Source organism: Corvus kubaryi, unplaced genomic scaffold, assembly GCF_017639235.1.
Source record: "Corvus kubaryi isolate FWS band 111438036 unplaced genomic scaffold, C.kubaryi_AGA036_p1.0 37397, whole genome shotgun sequence".
Taxonomy (NCBI): Eukaryota; Metazoa; Chordata; class Aves; order Passeriformes; family Corvidae; genus Corvus; species Corvus kubaryi.
In genome coordinates this window covers 6814256-6833342 of record NW_024581136.1, presented here as the reverse complement: position 1 = coordinate 6833342, position 19087 = coordinate 6814256, and the positions used below count along the sequence as shown (strand labels likewise).

At 41.1% G+C, this 19087-nt stretch overlaps 1 long non-coding RNA gene across 9 annotated transcripts in view; it reads right to left on the bottom strand.

The window, feature by feature from the left end:
• Positions 1 to 3091: 3091 nt before the first annotated feature.
• Positions 3092 to 19087, bottom strand: part of LOC121670927 — a 39241-nt gene continuing 23245 nt past the window's right edge. For 7 of the 9 annotated variants that reach the window (XR_006018329.1, XR_006018333.1, XR_006018332.1 and 4 more), the window contains 4 exons: positions 18810 to 18941; positions 11440 to 11532; positions 10238 to 10320; positions 4304 to 8402 (listed from right to left, as the gene is read on the bottom strand). This is a non-coding gene — a long non-coding RNA (uncharacterized LOC121670927). Of the gene's footprint in view, positions 3470 to 4303; positions 8403 to 10237; positions 10321 to 11439; positions 11536 to 18809; positions 18942 to 19087 lie in introns of those variants that run through there. The other 2 variants (XR_006018330.1, XR_006018331.1) reach the window with 2 other exon arrangements.

Here is a 19087-nt window from a genome sequence, read left to right as displayed (position 1 = left end):
CACTTTCTGCATCAGAAACCCTCTACTACAAGGCAGATATCTTATCAAGAGTGGCAGTATGCATCTGTTAGTGGGGAGCTGGAAATACTTCTCTTGCCAGGGAGCACAGCCTTTGGGTACATGATGCATGCTTTACTGACAACCATGACACACAATCTTTTTGGAGAGTAAGCAATTTTATAGACTTTTCTAATTTGAGTCTCTCCTGCCTCCAAGATCTAATCCTTTCATGTCCCTCCTGACTGATGAAACATGAAAATATAGTTTTCCTTCATTTTTGGTGTTAAGCATACTTTTCATTATTATCCTCTGTTTGCTAGAAAATGTCTGTTTTCTCTCACTCTGCTGTCCTGAGAAACTGGGCAATGCCACATGCACAAGAAAAAAAACCTTGATTTTTTTTTCCCCTCTTTATATGCTGGGCTCTCCACATCCACAGTCCTGGGGCTATGGCATTCAATCACTGGCACTCACTAGTGTTCCAAAATCTCAGCTTTTCTTTTTAGCAGCACTTGGAAAGACAACTATGAAATGTCAGTGGGGTGGATAACAAGCAGCAGTATCTGCAGCCCTCAGAAATAATAAAAATAATGAGCAAAAGGTAAACAGGTCCCTGGGGCAGCTTCTCTGATACCTTTGTACACATAGGCAGCATCTCTGATTATCCAAAATTTAGTGAAGCTCATAGGCACATGCTTAACTTTAATAGGATTATGTTTATCTTTGTTCATTGACAGGGGTGAACTTTCCCTTGTGTTTAAGTGTGCTATAGAAGCAGAACCCTAATGAGCAGACAGTGCCAGGGAAACGCTGCCAGCAAGAGTCTGGCACAGCAGATGCTGCCATTCAGCCCTAAGGCAGTGTCCTACTCTCCAACACCCAAGACTCACTTTCCCTCCTCAGCCATAGCACTACTCTCAAAAGCAGTCTCAGGGCATTGTCTGAGAGATTTTAATCAAAACAAAGAGCAAAATACATATGTATAGCTAGAAATGCACGAACTTAGTAATGAAATAAAGCTGCAGACTTTCCATTTGTACCAATTACAATATCAAAACATTGTTTCTTGCAGTGTAGTAGAAAATCATAGCTTGAAGAGATAGTTTGGAACAGTAAGTAACAAGAATCACTGAGCACTAAAAAATATATTCACTAGCCAACATAGTTAAAAAGAGTATTTATTTCTGTATAATAGAGACTCAAAATAGAGAAGCCAAGTATTTGTGAAGAGTACCTTTGTCCCTAGCTATCAGTAGAGCACATTCCTTCAAACTACAACTATTCTGCCCCAACAGAAGCATGCCATCTCCTTTATTTTAAAGTTCAGATTTTTTTTGACAATTAAAAATTAATTTGACTTAACTGTGTTCAGTAAAACAGAGAACTAAGGGTATACATGAGTGGCAAACCTGCTCAAAATGCAATATTCAGGCTGTTAAATTAATATTACTTAAAATCCCAGCTAGCTTAGCACTCGGCAGCCCTATCACCTCAGAGGGAATATACAGCCAGTGTATCTTCAGATCTGCTTCTACTGAGATGATCATTATTCCAAAGAATACAGTGAATTGATATAATGAATGGAAAACAGTACATACCTCCATTACAGTTAATCTGTGGTGAGTACATTCTTGTATTCAGACATAAGGCTGAATTACATACATGGTAAATATGTTCAGACATCAACATTTATAAAAAAGTTGGTGGTGCCCTACATACTTTGGTTGGGGTCTCTAGCTGTTACCAAAAAGACATTTTATAAGTCTTCCTTATCAAAGAAAATAAAAAAAAGATAAAATTAACCTCACAGAGTTTAAAAGATGTATTGATTTTGACTTTGCTGGCAGACTCTTACATGGGTTTGCACAAAGCAAATGAACTGGTGGACTTACAAATATTACCAAGTGAAGTAATCACTGCTTTCTCTTCTGAAAGTCACAGTGACTTTCTCCAAGCAGAGTTACTGAAGACCCACAGTGAATCTGGCCCTCTCCCCTTTAGAGCACTTGTGGCTTGGAGTGCAAGTCCTCTGTGGAAAGTACTAGATGTTCACCTAGCAGTCTCCAACACACTTCATTGCTGCTTTTAAATAACCCCAATGAATGTTATTCATTAGCCAAATATGCACATACAGCTAACAAATAATTATGATTTTCAGGCTCTGGAATTGTCATGATTTCTAGTTTCAGTGTCAAGGCAACACTGCCAGGTATGTCCCAGACATGAGTGACTCCCAACTTACTACTCAACATTCTTTGTTTCAAAAGCCATTTCAGTTCCCCACTAGTGCATGAATGAAAGAATCTGCAACAAACAGGCTGGTAAATGAAGTCTCTACGGTGACAATTTCCCATCTGCACTGTAATAGGTCAGCAGTAGTGCGGTTCCCTTCACAAGTGATTCCTGAGCTAAATTCACAAACAAGCACCAGACTCAATTCTCTTCCCTTGGCATTTTGCCCAGAAGGCTCAAACAGGCTGCAGAATAATTCTGACTTGTAAAAAGCTCTTTTACCCTCCTATTCCCTTATCACATCCCTGTGTGCAGTACTGGCACAGAGGATGCAGCAGGAATGCAGTGTGGCACAGCACATCTCTGTGCTGCACCAGTCCGTCCGTGGCACACAGCCATATGATCCCACCAGGGCTGCTCCCACACACAAGTCAAAGCAGCCTGAGAAACAGGCAGTGACACCCCTGCCTGCCGTGCCAAGTGAACCTCAGAATAAAGAGATTCAGGCCTGCTGTTCAGAAGAAAGTTTTGCAACATTAGTCTGTGCCCAGCAGACCTGTGAAGGACACTGAGGTCAACCAGCAGGAGTTTCCTAGACAAGATTTGGTCTTACTCAGTTTTCGGAAAACAAGCCTCCATTTTCTGACTCAGCCATCAATGATAAATTATATAGAGAAGAGAAATTTTCAGTTTCCTTGAAATTGCTGGATAGAGCTTAAAGACTAAACGACAAAAAAGATAAATGGATGTAAAAATATGAACCCAGGAGGATAAACATGGCTGGACCCAGTGGAGAAACAGGTAAAAAGGACTACAGTGCAAGTCATGTAACAAAGAAGCAACAGCACATGCCCAAAGAAAAAGTTCAAGTAAAAGTCACCTTTAATATCAAAGCATTCAATGAATACAACCACCAGATCCCTTTTATTACTCTCCAGGACCATAAAAGGACTTCCAGTGGGAGGTGGATACATACAAATTAGCTCTAGGAAAGTAATGTTTATGTATTAAATAAGAACCACGTTTTAATGAATATGTATGTTTACGGTGTATCAATACCTTTTTGTAAAGTCTCACAACACACACAGAACAAAAGAAATATCCTCTGTGAGTCCTGCACAGATAAAGAATGCCTGCTTTCTAATGCTTCGAATTGTGTTATAAAGTTTATTCCGGCCGATTTCAGTATCTTCAGTGATCAGAGGTCTGAGTTTGATTGAATCCTCAATTTCAACAGCTTGAAATGAACAAGGCAAAACAAATTATTCACATATGTTCAAAAATATCGGGTAATTAATTGTTTTAATGTGTCCCAGCACATGCACAGGAGTGAACAGGAGCAGAGCGGTGTGTGCGGGGATGAAGTGCGGGGCAGTTACTGCAGGGAGGCTGCAGGAGCTCCGGGAGCCACCGGCCGGCGGCGGGGCTGGGGCCGGGCCCGGTGTGGCGGGGCTGGACCCGGTGTGGCGAGGCTGGACCCGGTGTGGCGGGGCTGGGGCGGGCCCGGTGTGGCGAGGCTGGACCCGGTGTGGCGGGGCCGGGGCCGGGCCCGGTGTGGCGAGGCTGGACCCGGTGTGGCGGGGCCGGGGCCGGGCCGGCGCTCCGGGCCGCCAGGAGGAGCCGCAGAAGCGCTGCCGGCGCGGGCACGGCCGGGGCCGAGGCCGCTGAACGGCCCGACAGCTCCGGCACGGACACGATTTCTCCACGGCAGCTGGCGCTGCATTTCTCATCTGCAGCGCAGAGCGGGGAGCACGGGAGCCCCCGGCAGGCGCCTCCGCCCAGCGCCCCGCTTGCCCTGGCACAGCCGGTGAAAGTGCTGCCCTTTGCGGCATCTCGACTGGGCATCGCTACTGTCCCCTGGGCTTATTTGGGAGGCATGCCCCATCCATGTAACACTTTTAGGGAGAAGCTGGCCCAGAGAGCCTGACCCTCTGACAGAAATAATGCCTTAGAGGCAGCTGCTTGCTGATACAATCCAATAGGGGAAAAAAACTGTTTTGAAGGGGATGACGCCACCCTCTTAGACATTCCTGGAACTTAAACTGAACATGACTCAGTCAGAGTGAGAGTATGCGTCTTGCCATGTTGACTTTTTATTTAAACATATTGACTAAAATAAGTTCATTTGATCTGTTTCCTTCATCATGTGCATACCACAGCAGATGCAGATTAACATACCTATTAGACTTACATATATCAGTTTAAGACCAATGTGACAAGCAAGCAAAGAAACAAAACAGGCAAGTAAAAAAAAAATCTGAAAGTATTTTCCTATGCAGGATTTCACATTTCAAATTTGAGCAGTTGAAAATCATCAGTTCAGAAGTGGCTCCTTCCTGGCCGAAAACATTCTGTGAGGATTTCTTAGGGTAAATTCATGGCAAGTGCGATGGACAAGCCCTAGTAAAGCCTGAGTTAGCCATGAGGCACACACCTGGCTGGCACAATGCCATGGCCACCCTGCCACAGCCAACATGTTGCTTATTGGATGTGAACAACTTTTTTACTCTGCTACTCAGTTTTCAGACTGACCCGTGTTCATAGAACCTGCCTACCATATATCCCAGCTGATGTCAAACAATGCACATATATTTCATGCTACAGTTTTCAACACCTAAAGCATTAAAATGTACTTTCTGAAATATTGCAGTCCCCTTTTTGGCTCTAACATTGCAATGTTAATTGGAGTATTGTAACAGTGCTACGATTCAATCCCTGCTTGCTAGTTTACAGCAGGAGCTGTTGGACTGGCTATGCTGTTTGTAGGGCAGAGTTGACATTCATCCTCTCAGTGACAGACACAGACACCAGCTCTTGGCTTGCCATGACCTTCCAGCTCTCCCGGGGAGCTTTGATTCCTTTTGGCCAGTGACACTTCACTCCCAACCTGCAGCCAAAGATCACACAGCACCCCCGAGACAGCCATGCTTTCCTGTCCACTGTTCATCCTTCGAATAAGCCTCTTCTGGGCACAGCCACAATCCAGCCCTGAGGCTGTCAGATGATCTCCACAGCCCTTGTCAAAGTTGGGATATAAGCAAGCCTGGTCCACTCCTTTCTTATTTAACACCAACTTATGGAAAAAAATTTTACAGTATTATGACTTCCTGTGCAAGTTGTCCAGTGATCCCTACATCCTGTGCCAGCACAAGCTGTGAAAGCCAGCAGCCTCCATGTATGGATGCAGAAGTAGCGTCTCATCAAAGTGTTTCCAACTCTCTTTACTACTTTCTTAGTTTCATTTATTTCTTCCCACTTTCTGACCCAACTTCACTATCTCATCCATTTCCCTTTACAAATTTCAAGCCTGAATCCAAATTTCTCCAGATCTGACTCCTATGCAAGCTGAGCCCTGACAACTGCCTCAAATGTGAGTGGAAGCTCTCTGAGAGAAAGCAAGGTGAGCAGCCCTGCGTGCCCATGCTGCACACAGGGCACTGCTCCCTGTGTCAGTGACACACACGTGCCCTGCCTGACACTTGTGTAGCGCTGTGTAGCTCCAGGTACTGCTGCCACACAGGCAGGACACAAAACTGACTTCCTAACTGCCTGTGGCCTTTCAGTCCTGTCTTACACTGTTGGTTGTATTAGCAATAAAGAGTAAATAACTCTACATCCCACCTGAAATACCGTCAAAATGTGGCAACATGCAATCATGCTTGTACATTCAGTTAAATCCAGTAATAACATATTTTATTCTGACATGCCATTGAAAACTGAATGCATTTATTTCCTCAGACAGTCCAGCTATAGGTAAAGCTTTTCTAGATGTTTCAAACACATTATGTAAACTAAGTCAACACACAACCTGTCTAGATACAAAATACCCTTGAGAGTGAAATTCTGGTCTCTGAGGAATTTGCTCTGGCAATAGCAAGATTTACTGGTTTTGTCATTAGATTATGTTCTTAGGATATCAATCATCATTTCTTTGTCAACAGATTTTGCATATCTCAACATGACTGATTGACTTGCAAGTGCAATCAATGAGAACTCAGAGGCTTCAGCATCTTTTCTGATAACAACTGCTGGGATTTACTCTCAGGAGTATAAGAAATGTTCTGCAGTACGAGCCACATCTTTTATGCTCAATGTCAAATATAATAGGTTTCTAATAATAGAACCACCACAACCTGTCCAGCAATTCCAGTCCTGGATTTGCCACAGGACACATCTTGTTAGGTTATAGCTAGTACAGTAAACAGTGACCCTTCCTAGTGACATGGTAAAAACAGAAAGGCTTCACATGATGGGGAGTTTTCTCATCTACAACAGTCTTCAGAAGGATTTAGCAGGGCGAGTTTCAGTGATATATTTACAATTCCTCTTACACAAATTCCAACAGAACTCTGGCAGTTTAATATGGCTCTTTATAAGTAGGAAGGACACCCATCTCCAGGGTATACAGATGCTAAATCTTTAATTTCAGACCTGACTTATAATGGTATATTCAAAGATTTTTTATGATGGGAACATAATAGAAGAAATAGGAATGTAATGGGGGAAATAAAACTTTGCACATTGTCCCTTAACTCAAAGAATTTTCTTGAAAATTCTCATATTCCCTTAATTAATTCCATGAAGAAATCAAGTTGTAGAAGTATCAGCGGCTTTGGGACAACAAAATAAAGTAACACAGTTTTAAGCTGTTGCTCAGCTTGGACTACTGGGGGCAGTAATTCTCTGGTCCAGCTGGTGTTGCAGTGCAGTATTCTCACTAATGCTCAGTTAAGAGTTATCTTAAGCCTGCAGAGAATTCATGTGACACCCACAGATTTAATGGGAAGGACAAAAATTAAGCACAAGTGCCAGCCTTCATGGGTCTCTGAGCTACATGCAAAACCCTCATCAACCCATATCCTGCAGCTGCACAGCCACAGCTCCCAAGGGATCCCAGCCTCATGCTTCCTGCTGTGCATTGCTACCATCTCAGCCTTACACCCTCCACCACCAGGAGAGCATGCTGAGGCAAGGAGACAGGTTACACCCAGCATGCCACAGCCACAGCCCATAGGCAGGAGCAGAGCTGGACAGAGTTATGAAGTCATGAATGAAAACCTAGATCACACACCCAAAGACAGGCAGCTATAAACTAAACTTGCAGAACTGCAGAGAGCGTTACATCTGCACTGCCTCCACATCCTTGGCCAGGAGAGCAGATTGTTTCCTGTGAGGTCTTGGCCGGTGACAGCCTGAAGGACACCCCGGTCTGAAGGACACCTCAGCCTCAGCTAGGCAGTGGCTCACTGCATTCATTCCCCAAGGCTGGGGCACTCATCCCATTAGCCCAGTCTGGTTCCTGGGCTGGGCGGGTTTTGTGGAAGATGCTGTGGTGAACGCAGCAGAGCAGTGACCAGAACAGAGAAATGCTGCTTCCTACAAAAATGCATGGATCCATGGCACTTGCTCACAGTGTTCCTGTACATATTGTAATGTCTGAACTTAGTTTTGTCCACATGCCAACTGTGCACTATATTCAGAATACATGTACACAATTGTGCCTCCCTTTCTTCCCGGTAACACTGGGTAAATTGTGTGCTCCTGCCTCAAGGCATTGAGTGGAGAGGCATTGGACCATATTTGAAAGATCCAGTTAGAGTTGTGTACCAGTTTCACACTGAATTTCAATAGGAATGTGGTGTTAGCATCCAGCTTTATGACCACTGCCACTGCCTCAGTCCCTCTTTGACAGAATTTCTTCCTAAAGAAAAAGGCCTGAAATGCTGACCTGCACCACATGGGGAAAATGCCAGCAGATTCAAAAATTCTGCGTTTCCTTGCTATGGCTTTAGAAGTACTAAAACTTTTTCATTAGTTATAATAATCTAAGTTTTGTTCATCTTTAACTCAAAATCCAGATGGACATATTGCTGTACTTCACAAGCATCAGCTACATATACTAGATTTGATGCAGTGCTTGCTGCTTGGTCATTCTCTTTTCATCAGCCAGAGCCTATGTAATATTTAAGCCCTTAACTTTTGAGTATTCATCACAATATCACTTGGTGGATTCTTACCTCTTGCTGACAGCTGCCTGTTCTTTATAGCTTTTACATAAGATGCATAGATGCAGAAATCTGCTGTGTCCCATCCATCACTGAGTTTTAAGACAGAGACTCCTCTCCTTTTGCAGCAGCTTTCCTTCAAAATTTTCTTTGGAAATCTTTTATCTGAAAATATGTTTTAAAGGTCACAGGTCACTTATTGCTCTGCAGTCAAGAATTTCTTTCCAGATGTCAGAAACTACTGTGCTTTAATTATACAGTCTTCTGAAAGGCCTGCCACACAATGAATTTTTTTTGTTTTATGAAAGTCTTTTATTGGCAAAACATATGACTAATGAAAGGGATATGACTCTATGCTTACCGTAATATGGATTACTACAACACTGTTTACAGCTGAGCTTTAAAAACAATTTTCAGGCAGCTCTGGTTTTGATGACTAAAGCTTTAAACCTCTCAGGGTTTTTTTACTCTTTTTTTAAATCCAGAGGTGGTGAATTTTTAATTCCTGATGCCATTTTTTGTCAGGCTGGGAATAGGTGTCTGTAGGTCAGGCATATGCACTGGAACTATCTATGCTTTTTTGAGTTCTCTAATGGAAACTCATACAAACTCTAAGAAGATGTTAGAAAATTGTGACACACTGTCTAATTCACAAATTGAGATAAAGTGAGAGCAGCTCTCCTCAGCCTGCACATAGCTTGAAGCTTTCTCCTTCTGCCTTAGTCCTGAATGAGAATTTGTTGCCTGAAACATAGTCTGTGTTTTAGCTGGTCTAGTGAAAACTCATTTGTGCCGAAGAACCGTGCCTTACATGATGCCTTCAGCAAGACTCTGCAAAAACATTACTGCTGGAGCTCCATACAGCCGTGGCTATTCAAGTGGCAGGCAGGTCTCAAGAGTTCTTTATTCCTGTCAGACACAAACCATTATAGACCAGCATTCTCCAAGAGACAGATCTGCTTGTGGGACATATAAATACTGGTTTTCCTTCCATTGATGTCAATAGGAGCAAGGATGCTGGTATGATGTTATGAGATGCTAAGTTCTTAAAATATGTTCTGAATGATTTCTATTTTTAAGAGCTGTTTTGCTTTGGAGGATGAAAGGTCTGTTCACTTAATATGAGGAACAAGGTCTGTCTCAGATATGTGGAAGAACATCTATTCATCCAAAATCTTAGCTATTTCAGGAATAATCTGTAAATTATTTTAAGAGTTTGTTTAAACTGTTGTTAACTATACCTGGCAGATTTCTGGCAAATGCATTATTGTTTCTTTAGACTTCTCCATTCCTGCAAGGAAACTTTTTGGGAGACGGGACTTGTCACTTCTCCTGTTGACACTGTTCTTCTTTGTATAAATAATTACACATTCACTGGGACTGGGACTAACACCTCCACCCTCCCCAGGAGGGTTACTGAACCATCAGACTAGAGCATTGTTTTTTCTCTCACCAGCTGGCTCCATGAATATTTAAGTATACTTTACAGAGTGGGACTGTTCCAGTCAGAGGGGCTGATGGTCAGGTCACTGCTGTGAGGAAGAAACCCAGATTTGCAGAGGAGAGGAGAATTCCTCTCAAACACTGGTAAGAGTTAGATTTTGTGAGGCATGCACTAACTTCTTCAGGAGCACTAATGCGATTCTCACCTTCTCTGTGGGATTTACACATCAATTTGTGTCATTATTTTGACAACCACTTCCATTAAAAAAGCACTTTTAGCATTAAATGGAATAATTTGCACCAAATGAAATTGAGTTTGGAAACTTGATTTCATTTAGAAATACAAAAAATCATATTCAGCTCCTGGGTACTGAAATTTTCTCTCCTGTCCAAGTATTCAGTCAATTATTAGCCCATACTAAATTAGAAAGTCTTCCCAAATAATATCTTGTTTACCAGTATGGGCTCCACAAATTTTATGCCTTTTATCTTAGTCTAATCAAAGGTAGGTAATTTCTGCTTTCTGCTTTAAAAACTGTGAATTTTATGAATCATACCTTGTTGTCATAGAGTGAAGGGTTTCTGTGAAAGGCAGGGTAACTTGGGAATCCACAGCCTGGAAAAACTTCATTTTCCCCAACTGAAAAACATTCAGTTTAACAAACAGACTTGTATTTTAAGGGTAGTTCAAACACCAAACTAAACCAAAACAGACAAACAGGGATTAGGAGTGGAACAGACTGCTAAACTATCCAAAACTGAACAGCAGATTTAACCCCTGATTCTTTTATTAATACAAAGTAGCTGAAGAATTTGGAAATGGAGGGAAAATTGTCACAATAACCTTTGAACACAAGGATGTGGGAAAATCGAAAGTCCTGTTGTGTTTGGATCAGACCTCTGATCACTTTTTTACAATTAAAACCTTTTGGGTCTAAGACTTGCATTAGACTTTGACTGGAAATACATGCTGGAGTCTTCTTCTGCATTACAGAAAATGCAGAAGTGACACAACAGGTATAAATTCGGAAAATAACAATCCAGGGCAGATCAGAGACACAGTACACTGAGTTTAGAATCTGCTTAGTTGAATTAGATGTACTGGACTTTCACTTACATTTAAAGGAGATAATTTAATAAGGGTACTTAATAGGAGACTCTGGTGTTAATAATGCCAGAAAATTCTTAAAGAATCCACACAGGCACACTTTTACCTGGGTAAAGCCTGTAACCATGAGAGGGGTTTTAGGGTGGTGTCAAGGCAGAGAGAAGTGTCAGCAGTGTTTAAGGTCCTAAGAACTCAGAGCTTTTAAAACTTAGCTGGAAAGCTGAATACAGAGATGTTGTACTGGATAGACAGTGTAATAGTCATGATCTATTGGTTGCACTTACAACTCAAGCTCCATATGAATCAGTTCCTCTCATTCCCTTTCAAGAATCTATACACCTTGCATCACATATCTACATCTGCACCTATTTACAGCAGGAATTTCTTGCTATTTGACACTGCGCAGGATAATTATTATCACTGCACTGCAGTACATCTGGAAAGATGAAGGAATGCTGGCTCAGCATACCTTGGGCAAAGCACTGCACCTCTTAAAGAAGGATGGCTTACATAAAACAGGAGCACAAGAGCTGCATCCATCTTTCATGCACGCCAAAAGCCAGGCATAATTGCTTTGAAGTGGAACAGTTACAGCAGTACAGCTCTCCAACTGTAGAAGAGGGAACAACAGAAATTTAAATAAATACTTACCAATCCTTGAAATTTCTCTGATTCCTTATTCAAAGATGCTACCCATCCACCAGAAATATTATGTGGTAGAGGCAAGCAGTCTTCATTCCTTTCCTGCTGGGATTAAAATGAAACTTGGCTGTTATCTCAAGAATAAGCCCAAAGATCAGGCTTAGATTCTAGAAAAATTTCTCATCCCGAAATATCCTTTCAGTAAGTGAGTTGAAGGATTTAAACATAGAGACTCTCTCAAAACAGTTGCCTGTGTTCAAGTGTCCATGTCCAAACTAAAGTCAAGTATAGTTTAGGAACAGTGAAATTAAATTGCAATATTACTTGCTCAGTCTGGCCTTTATTTTGTTTGGTGGATATGAAAAATTTCCTCAGAGACTGTTAAAACAAAAATACTCTGAAGCTCTTGAAAATAAAACAAGTAACTCCTGGAATACAAAAAGGATAAACTGCTGCTTAATTCTGGCACTGCACTTTTGATTCCTAATGTACTAAAGGACTGTTGTTGAGTTAGAACTGAATACAGGTTCCAAGCATTTTTATACCAAATATATATCTAATTTAGGCATGTTTCTCTAATGCTTTTCCACTGTTTAGCTTACTTTTGTCATACATTTGGTAACCAAAAACACTACTATCTAGAAGTCTCTGGTCCCGGCTCCTGAAATTTCCATGTATGTTCCTTCAATTTTTTATAACTTTTCCCCTTAATACATTAACATTTTAATGACCTGTAATATTTTGCCCATAGGAAGAAGCACTTATATAGTACTCAGATGTGTTCTCTGCAATACCATGCTGAGATTGATATTGACAGTGACATTTCTTTACATATTAAATAACAATGATTCTGTGAAAATCATTACCCAGCAACATAATAGATCACAGATGTGCTTAAAAAGCATAACATTAGGTTAAACTCTGAATTCTGGTCTGGAACGCATGTGTTCATCTCCCAGGGCAGTAATTCAGCACTTAGAAAAAGTAAACTCACTATTGTAATGCACATGGCAAATAGCTGAGTTCCAGCCACCAGTGAAATAATTTGGCCCCAGTTTTGCATTCCATGACCCCTGTACTCTGATGGGAAGTAGGCCATAGGGACTGACTGTAATTCCTGTAGTCAGAACTGCCCAGCACTGGTACAATTTATTGTTGCACAGGAACATCAGTGATGCAACACCCACCTTCTTGCCAGGGACACTACGTTGAATAAGGACAACTTGGCTAAATAAGGACAACTGAGGGCATAGCATGAACAACAGGAGGAATCCAGGAAGTCTTTCTGTACCATCAATATGATGCTGTACCTGGCAGAGAATGATTGTATCAAGATATTCCCTCACAATTACTCAGCTCTCTTGTCTTGGCCTAATCTACCTGTTAAAAAAAGGGTATTTTCCCTGTTCTGAATTTTCATCTTTGAGGAAGGAAGTCCTTCAGATGTAGGCTCCCCCAGTTTATCATTCAGATGTAGCTGTTGAGCTGCTTAGTTAAGTTAGGGAGTCCTTTTCAAGCTAAGAAAACAAGTGCAAGAATTATTACAGCTGATGGAAATTTGATTGTATTCTCCCACCTCTTGTTGCACAGGCTGTCATATCATTTGCATATTTGGTAAAATGTTTTTTCCTCATTGTCCCCTTTATGGTAATTTGGAAGCAGATAGTGAATTTTTCCTATCAGTAAAAGTGGAAAAAGAGTATTTTAGTTGGCTGAACTAAAATTGCTCACAACACTTTTCTTCCTAAGAGCATTTGTAGTAAATAAATTAGATCCAATTGCTCTCCTTTTTATGTATAGCCTTATAAATAATGGTAGAGGGAATTCAGGAAAAGCAATGAGAGCATTGGCAGGGAACAGTTTCTCACAGGGCTTAGTTCTGATTTCAAATCTGTGTTGCTAGTAACAGCAAACTAACTACATGTGAAATTGCACCATGAGACTCAGGTCCCAGGTATCACCTGTGCAATAGAGTATGACAGCATAACACATTTGATTCTCCTTAGAAATATCTCCATCCTGCAACTACATCATTCAAAAGACAGAAAATAAAAAAAAAAGGGTGGGGGAGGGAACAGAAACTAGATGCCTTAATACAAACCTACTTATTTATAGCCTATGTAAAACTCTTTCTTCAATTAAAGCAGACACACAAAAAATAGGTACCTTCTTTGCTTGAGGTTCCAGTTTTATTTTTGACAGCATTCTTGCTGAAAGCACACTCTCATCCTGAAATAGACTTCTCTGGAGCATCCTTGATGCCTTTTGCAACTTTTCTTTCCCTACTTCTGCACGGAGAGTACCTGACAGCCTCTCACTGCACACACTCCTGAGTGCATTCCCATGTGCCTTTATGCCTCTAGTGTCACTTGCAGCCAGCTCGAAGGGAAGGTGGCTGTGACCACCACCAGTTTGCTAGCACCAGTTGTGCCATGTAACACAGTAGTGGCTTCACACTCACTTTCTTCATTCAGGTCTGAGTTGAGTTTAACAGTGTCTAGGGGAGGTGGTGCTTTTGGAGGGGAAAGGATGCTCTTGTACAGTAGATTGTTCAAAATATCAGCTCTTTTCATTTCTCAGTCTATAAAACAGACTCTGATCTAAGTCTCCAGAAATTTATTCATATACAGATATAAGTGAGTCTTGTCATTAAATGAGAACAATGGCTCCAATGATGATTTTTATATATATATATATATCCCTCATAAAAATAATTCTATTTTGTACCAAGAAACAGAAAGTCTGTTTTTTCCATTTTAGTGACACGATTTTCTAGCTGCTCTCTTCTTTCTTCAAGCACAATACAATTAATGGTCTCATGTTTCTTTCCCACATCCACCAAAGCTAAGGGAATCTGTTTTGTAGTTTTGTTTTATAATATTATCTACTTGAAGATTTGCTGATTTAGATTACATCAAGACTGGCTAGCTGATCTGTCTTAGCTTTTAGAGCTCTCTAGATAAGAATAGCATCCCGTGACCCTTGATGATGCCCTGCCCCGTGCTGGAGCTCGGAAGTTGTCCTGCAGAGACTGAGGTGCTTTGCTCCTTTCCTCTCCTCTCTTCTCTGTCTGCTGCTGGAAGATTTGCCCATAGGACTGCCTGATTCACAGGTACCTGTTGGCAATTCAGGGGCTCTGCCTTTTTTTATTTTAGGGCCTTCCACTCCATACTTTATGCTCCTTCTCCTTTTATGTATTGAGTATTTTCCTCAGACTATTGTGTTTCAAACACACTATCAGGGACATAGCACTTGCTTAAAAATATTGGTTTTAGAGTCCATTCTTCTGACTTGTACTTTAGCAATTTCTACACCTGCTGTGTGATATGGTCATTGTAAGTGCCTGCTCTTGGTCAATGGACCCTGGGATGCTTCATTGGAAGTGTTGAAACAATCTTTTAGGAGTCTTGTACTATGAAGAATTATCTGTTCACAACATTATGAATGTTTCCAGCATCCTGCTTGACAGCAGGCACTCTGGTTAATCATTATTACATCTCTTTGGTTACAGGAATGCTTACAATTTAGCAGTAGTTTTTAAATAATTTTATATTTATAGTTTTTAATATATTTATATAAAAATATATTTAAAATATATTTTTATATATTTATATTTATAATTTTTATATTATGATGTAAAACAGTTCAAGTAATATAAATCAGCAGCATTCTCCTTAATATTTTCTTATGCTGGCAAATAACTTTGAACAATAGAAGATAAAACATTTTGTAAAAAGAGTTACTGGATAGCAGTTTGTATTCCTATAACAAGAGGCAAGTAGAAACTGATATTAGTATTACCCAAACTGACAAATGGAAACACCAGAAGGTAATTTCTGTACTGCTTTTATGATTAATGCATCATGTCCGGTCTCTGCTAAATGCTAAAATGAAATATGAAGTTTTGCAACTGTATTAAATATGTCATCACTTGAGGTAAAACTAGCAAAGAGACAAAAAAAAAAAGTTAATTAAGGAATGTAAACTTAGTTCCTAATAAGTTCCTAAATTCCTAAGGTGTGGGAATACTGTCAATACTACATTTACATTTGGTACCTCAGTATCAAAAGAAACAGGGGAGGGGAGGTCTATGACTCATCACAGCCATTTTTTGTATAAAGCCAGAAACCACATTGTCATTTGATAAATGAGCCAAGAGCAAAGCTTTACAGAGAAAAAGAGAGAAGAGTGGGAATTCCAGTCTGAGGAAGGGTGGAGGCTCTGCAAGTTTTCCAGTGACAATTCTTGTGTGGTTTTTTATTTCTATAAAGTAGCAGATTCAGTTAAAGGCATAACATGGATAACTCTGTCTTACAGATCTAAGCAAATTTGGGAATCCTAGGAACTGGCTGGGCATATCAGTTTGAAAGTCATTTTAGGTGCTTGGATTATCAAGAAAATAAGGATAAATCGTCTCTATTGCACATTGTCCAATGCTATTATGAAAAGGGACAACTTGAAATTTCAGGAAATACCGAAGTTCTTTTGGAAGTGAAAATATCAAGATCTTGGCACTTAAGACTGCACTGAGAGAGTTGGGGTTGTTTAGCCTGGAGAAGGCTCGAGAGCAGCCTTATTGCAGCCTTTCAGTAAGTAAAGGAGACTTAAAAGAAAGATAGGGGAAAGCTTTTTAATAGTACCTGTAGCAACAGGACAAGGAGTAATGGTTTTAAACTAAAAGAGTGTAAACTCAGATAAGACATGAGGAAGAAAATTTTTATTATGACAGTGGCAACACCAAGAGAGGTGGTGGATGTCCCATCCCTGGAAATATTCAAGGTCAGATTGGATGGGGCCCTGAACAACCTGATCATTGCGGGAGTGTTGGACTAGATGAACTTTAAAGGTCCCTGCCAACTCCAACCATTCTATGTTTCATATGAAATAAAGGGCAGTTGTTGATAGTATTTATTCCAATTTAAATTAATTTCACAGTGTCAGCTGAACAAGGACCTGTACAGAAACACCAAGAGAGCACTAAGAGGTCTTTTGCTATGGTACAAGGTATTTTGTGCCGGCCACTCTCCACAGAGAAAAGAAGATTTGGTGAGAAGCCTGAAAGCTGAAGCATAAACTAAACTTCATTTTCAGTCAGGTCATCAGGCCACTTTGGCTGCTGCACAGCAATATCATGATTAACTTAATCACAGGAAAGATGTCAGGGATACATGGAGCCACAGGCGGTTTGCATCAACATTTACAGAGTCTTTTCAAAGAACATCTCAGGGTTGCATTTCAGGAAGAAGCTTCCACTTTCCACTTCAGTAGTTATCTCATTTTCAGGCAGACAAGGTCTCATTCGCCAGACATTCATTAGGAGATTTGTCTCTTGTTAGCTTTGTGTACAAAATATCTCTCTTCAGTGACTGATAGGGAGAAGCCCTCAGCCCTGGATCACCAGCATCACTAGCTGAGCCCAGGATTGCTGGCAGCAGCTGGTGGGGGAAGAGGGGTCACTCGGGCTGCCCATTTCTGCCAGACTGCTGCAGGAGGCAATGACACACTGGGACAGCAGGCATTTTTTATAATTACTATGGCACTACTCCATAGTTCATATATTAAATATCTGTCACTAAAGATTCATCATGCCTGAAGATACATCACCTCAAGGCATGTGATAGAAAATAGTTTTTATTCTATCTTCAAAAAGAAACTACTGTAGAAAACTTGTGCTGCAATGTCAACTGTCAAAAGTTAGACCTTTTTTGTCCATATTAATAAAGACACTTTGCTTATGCAACTCCATACTATTTTTGTCACATAACCTATGCATCATTTATGCAAAGAAGACATACACAAGGCAGCATAATTAAGGTTGCATGAGACTGTAAATCTGCCATCTTTTGGGTTTGAGCCAAAAATTCTATCTGAATTTATATCCACTGCCTACAAACAGTTCCTGACTGTGCATTCCATGGTTTCATCCCAAAAAGACAGGGACTCTAACAGATGCTGATTGAGTAGCTTCCTGACTTCAAAAATGAAATATCATCAGTATATGAAAGGGTTTATTTGGTTTGGTTCCCTGCAAGAGTAGAGGACTGGGCTTGGTGAAGAGGAAAGGTCACTCCTGTTTCTGTGTTCCTAACAGATTTAGCTGAAGATTAATGTCAATGCTAACATGTTTATTTATGGGTAACTACTTACTGGCCTTTTACTTTTCTGTTCCTTCTGCAGCCATTGATGGAAAGCAGCCAGATGCCTCTGGGTTAGCTCGTGGGTGAATTCCATCTAGCAACATCATTTACATTTGGTAAATGCAGTTTAATTTGAGAGCCTTGTTTATAGTCTCTCATTTACTGCTTGTGGTATTCATAATCTATTTAATAGTGGGGCACTAAAGAAGTACTTGAGCACATTAGATTTAGGGTGTTTAGGGAGCACACATTTAGGGTGTGTTCCCAGACAGGCAGTGACAGGGAGTGATGCTGCTGTTTTCCCGATTGGCAAAGGTGCAGGAGCTTGGCTGCACGGGCTGTGCACGGGCTGGGGGCTTTCCCAGCAGCCTGTTCATCACCTGAATTTGCTCAACAAGCCTGAAATGCCCCATTGCTGCACAGATCTGTAGATATGCTTGGGTGGCAATGCAGAACCTGTTAAGGTGTTAACTGTTCAGAAGTTTAAAACTACCTTTAGATGAGGCAAAAGTCTGCAGCAACCCCATATAAAAGGAGTCCTTGGACATGTAATGCATGGGAACTAACAGCTTTTGTTAGTGGTTTTGCATGGAGCACAGCTCTTCCGTGGATATGAGGCCTGAAATACTCTTTTTATAAAATAGACTGTCTTCTCTAGACTAAAAAAGATTGACAGAAAGCAGCAGCAGGGAATACGTGTCTGTGCTGTGAAGATTACACAACTTTCTGTCATACACATTGACTCCCAGATCTACTAATTTTTATTATCATTATATTACCTTCATGACTATACCAATATGCCAATAAATAAGTTAAGCTTTTAGCTGCTAACCAGCATCTTATTGGTCATGGTGTAAGTAAATGTCTCCTTTTTAGTTTTCTTACTTCCCATTTCTGTCACTTAAAATCAGTTCAAAACACAGCTGCAAACAAAATTTCTGCTCTGACAATCTCATCATCTCTGTTTCCACAGCCCCCTTTTTGTGAACGGGACTCCCTGCCCCAATACTCCACCAAGCCTTGCCTAGATGTGTCCTGCTCCTTCCTTCAGTCCCACTAGGGGGGTCTTGGGACAGCCTCTCCTCAGGGCTGCAGGCCAGGCCCTCTCACCTGGCTGCCAACACACCTACACTCCTAAAAAACCTGGGCCTCTGCAAAACCCACACACTCCCCAGCCTCTGCTCTTTCTTGTCTTCCAGTGCCTCTGTGCAAACAAGAACACTGTTGGCACCTCTTACCCACCAACCATCTTGCAGGCTGTCTCCAAAGATCTGGGATATTCCAACAGCAGATGCACCTCTTCTCACACAAAAGTCCTCTTGGGAATTTAGCAAGCATGGATCCCGGTTAGTCTACTGCCTCCTTCACCCAGCACTGCGGAAAGGAGAGTACAGGTATCACATCTGCTAAACTGCAGCATCCACTTTCTGTTTAATCCTCAGAGCATCCTCTCTAATCAACAGCACTTCTTCAAAATCTTGGTAGTGGGACCTTCTTTGTATTTTGCAAGAATAGGCATG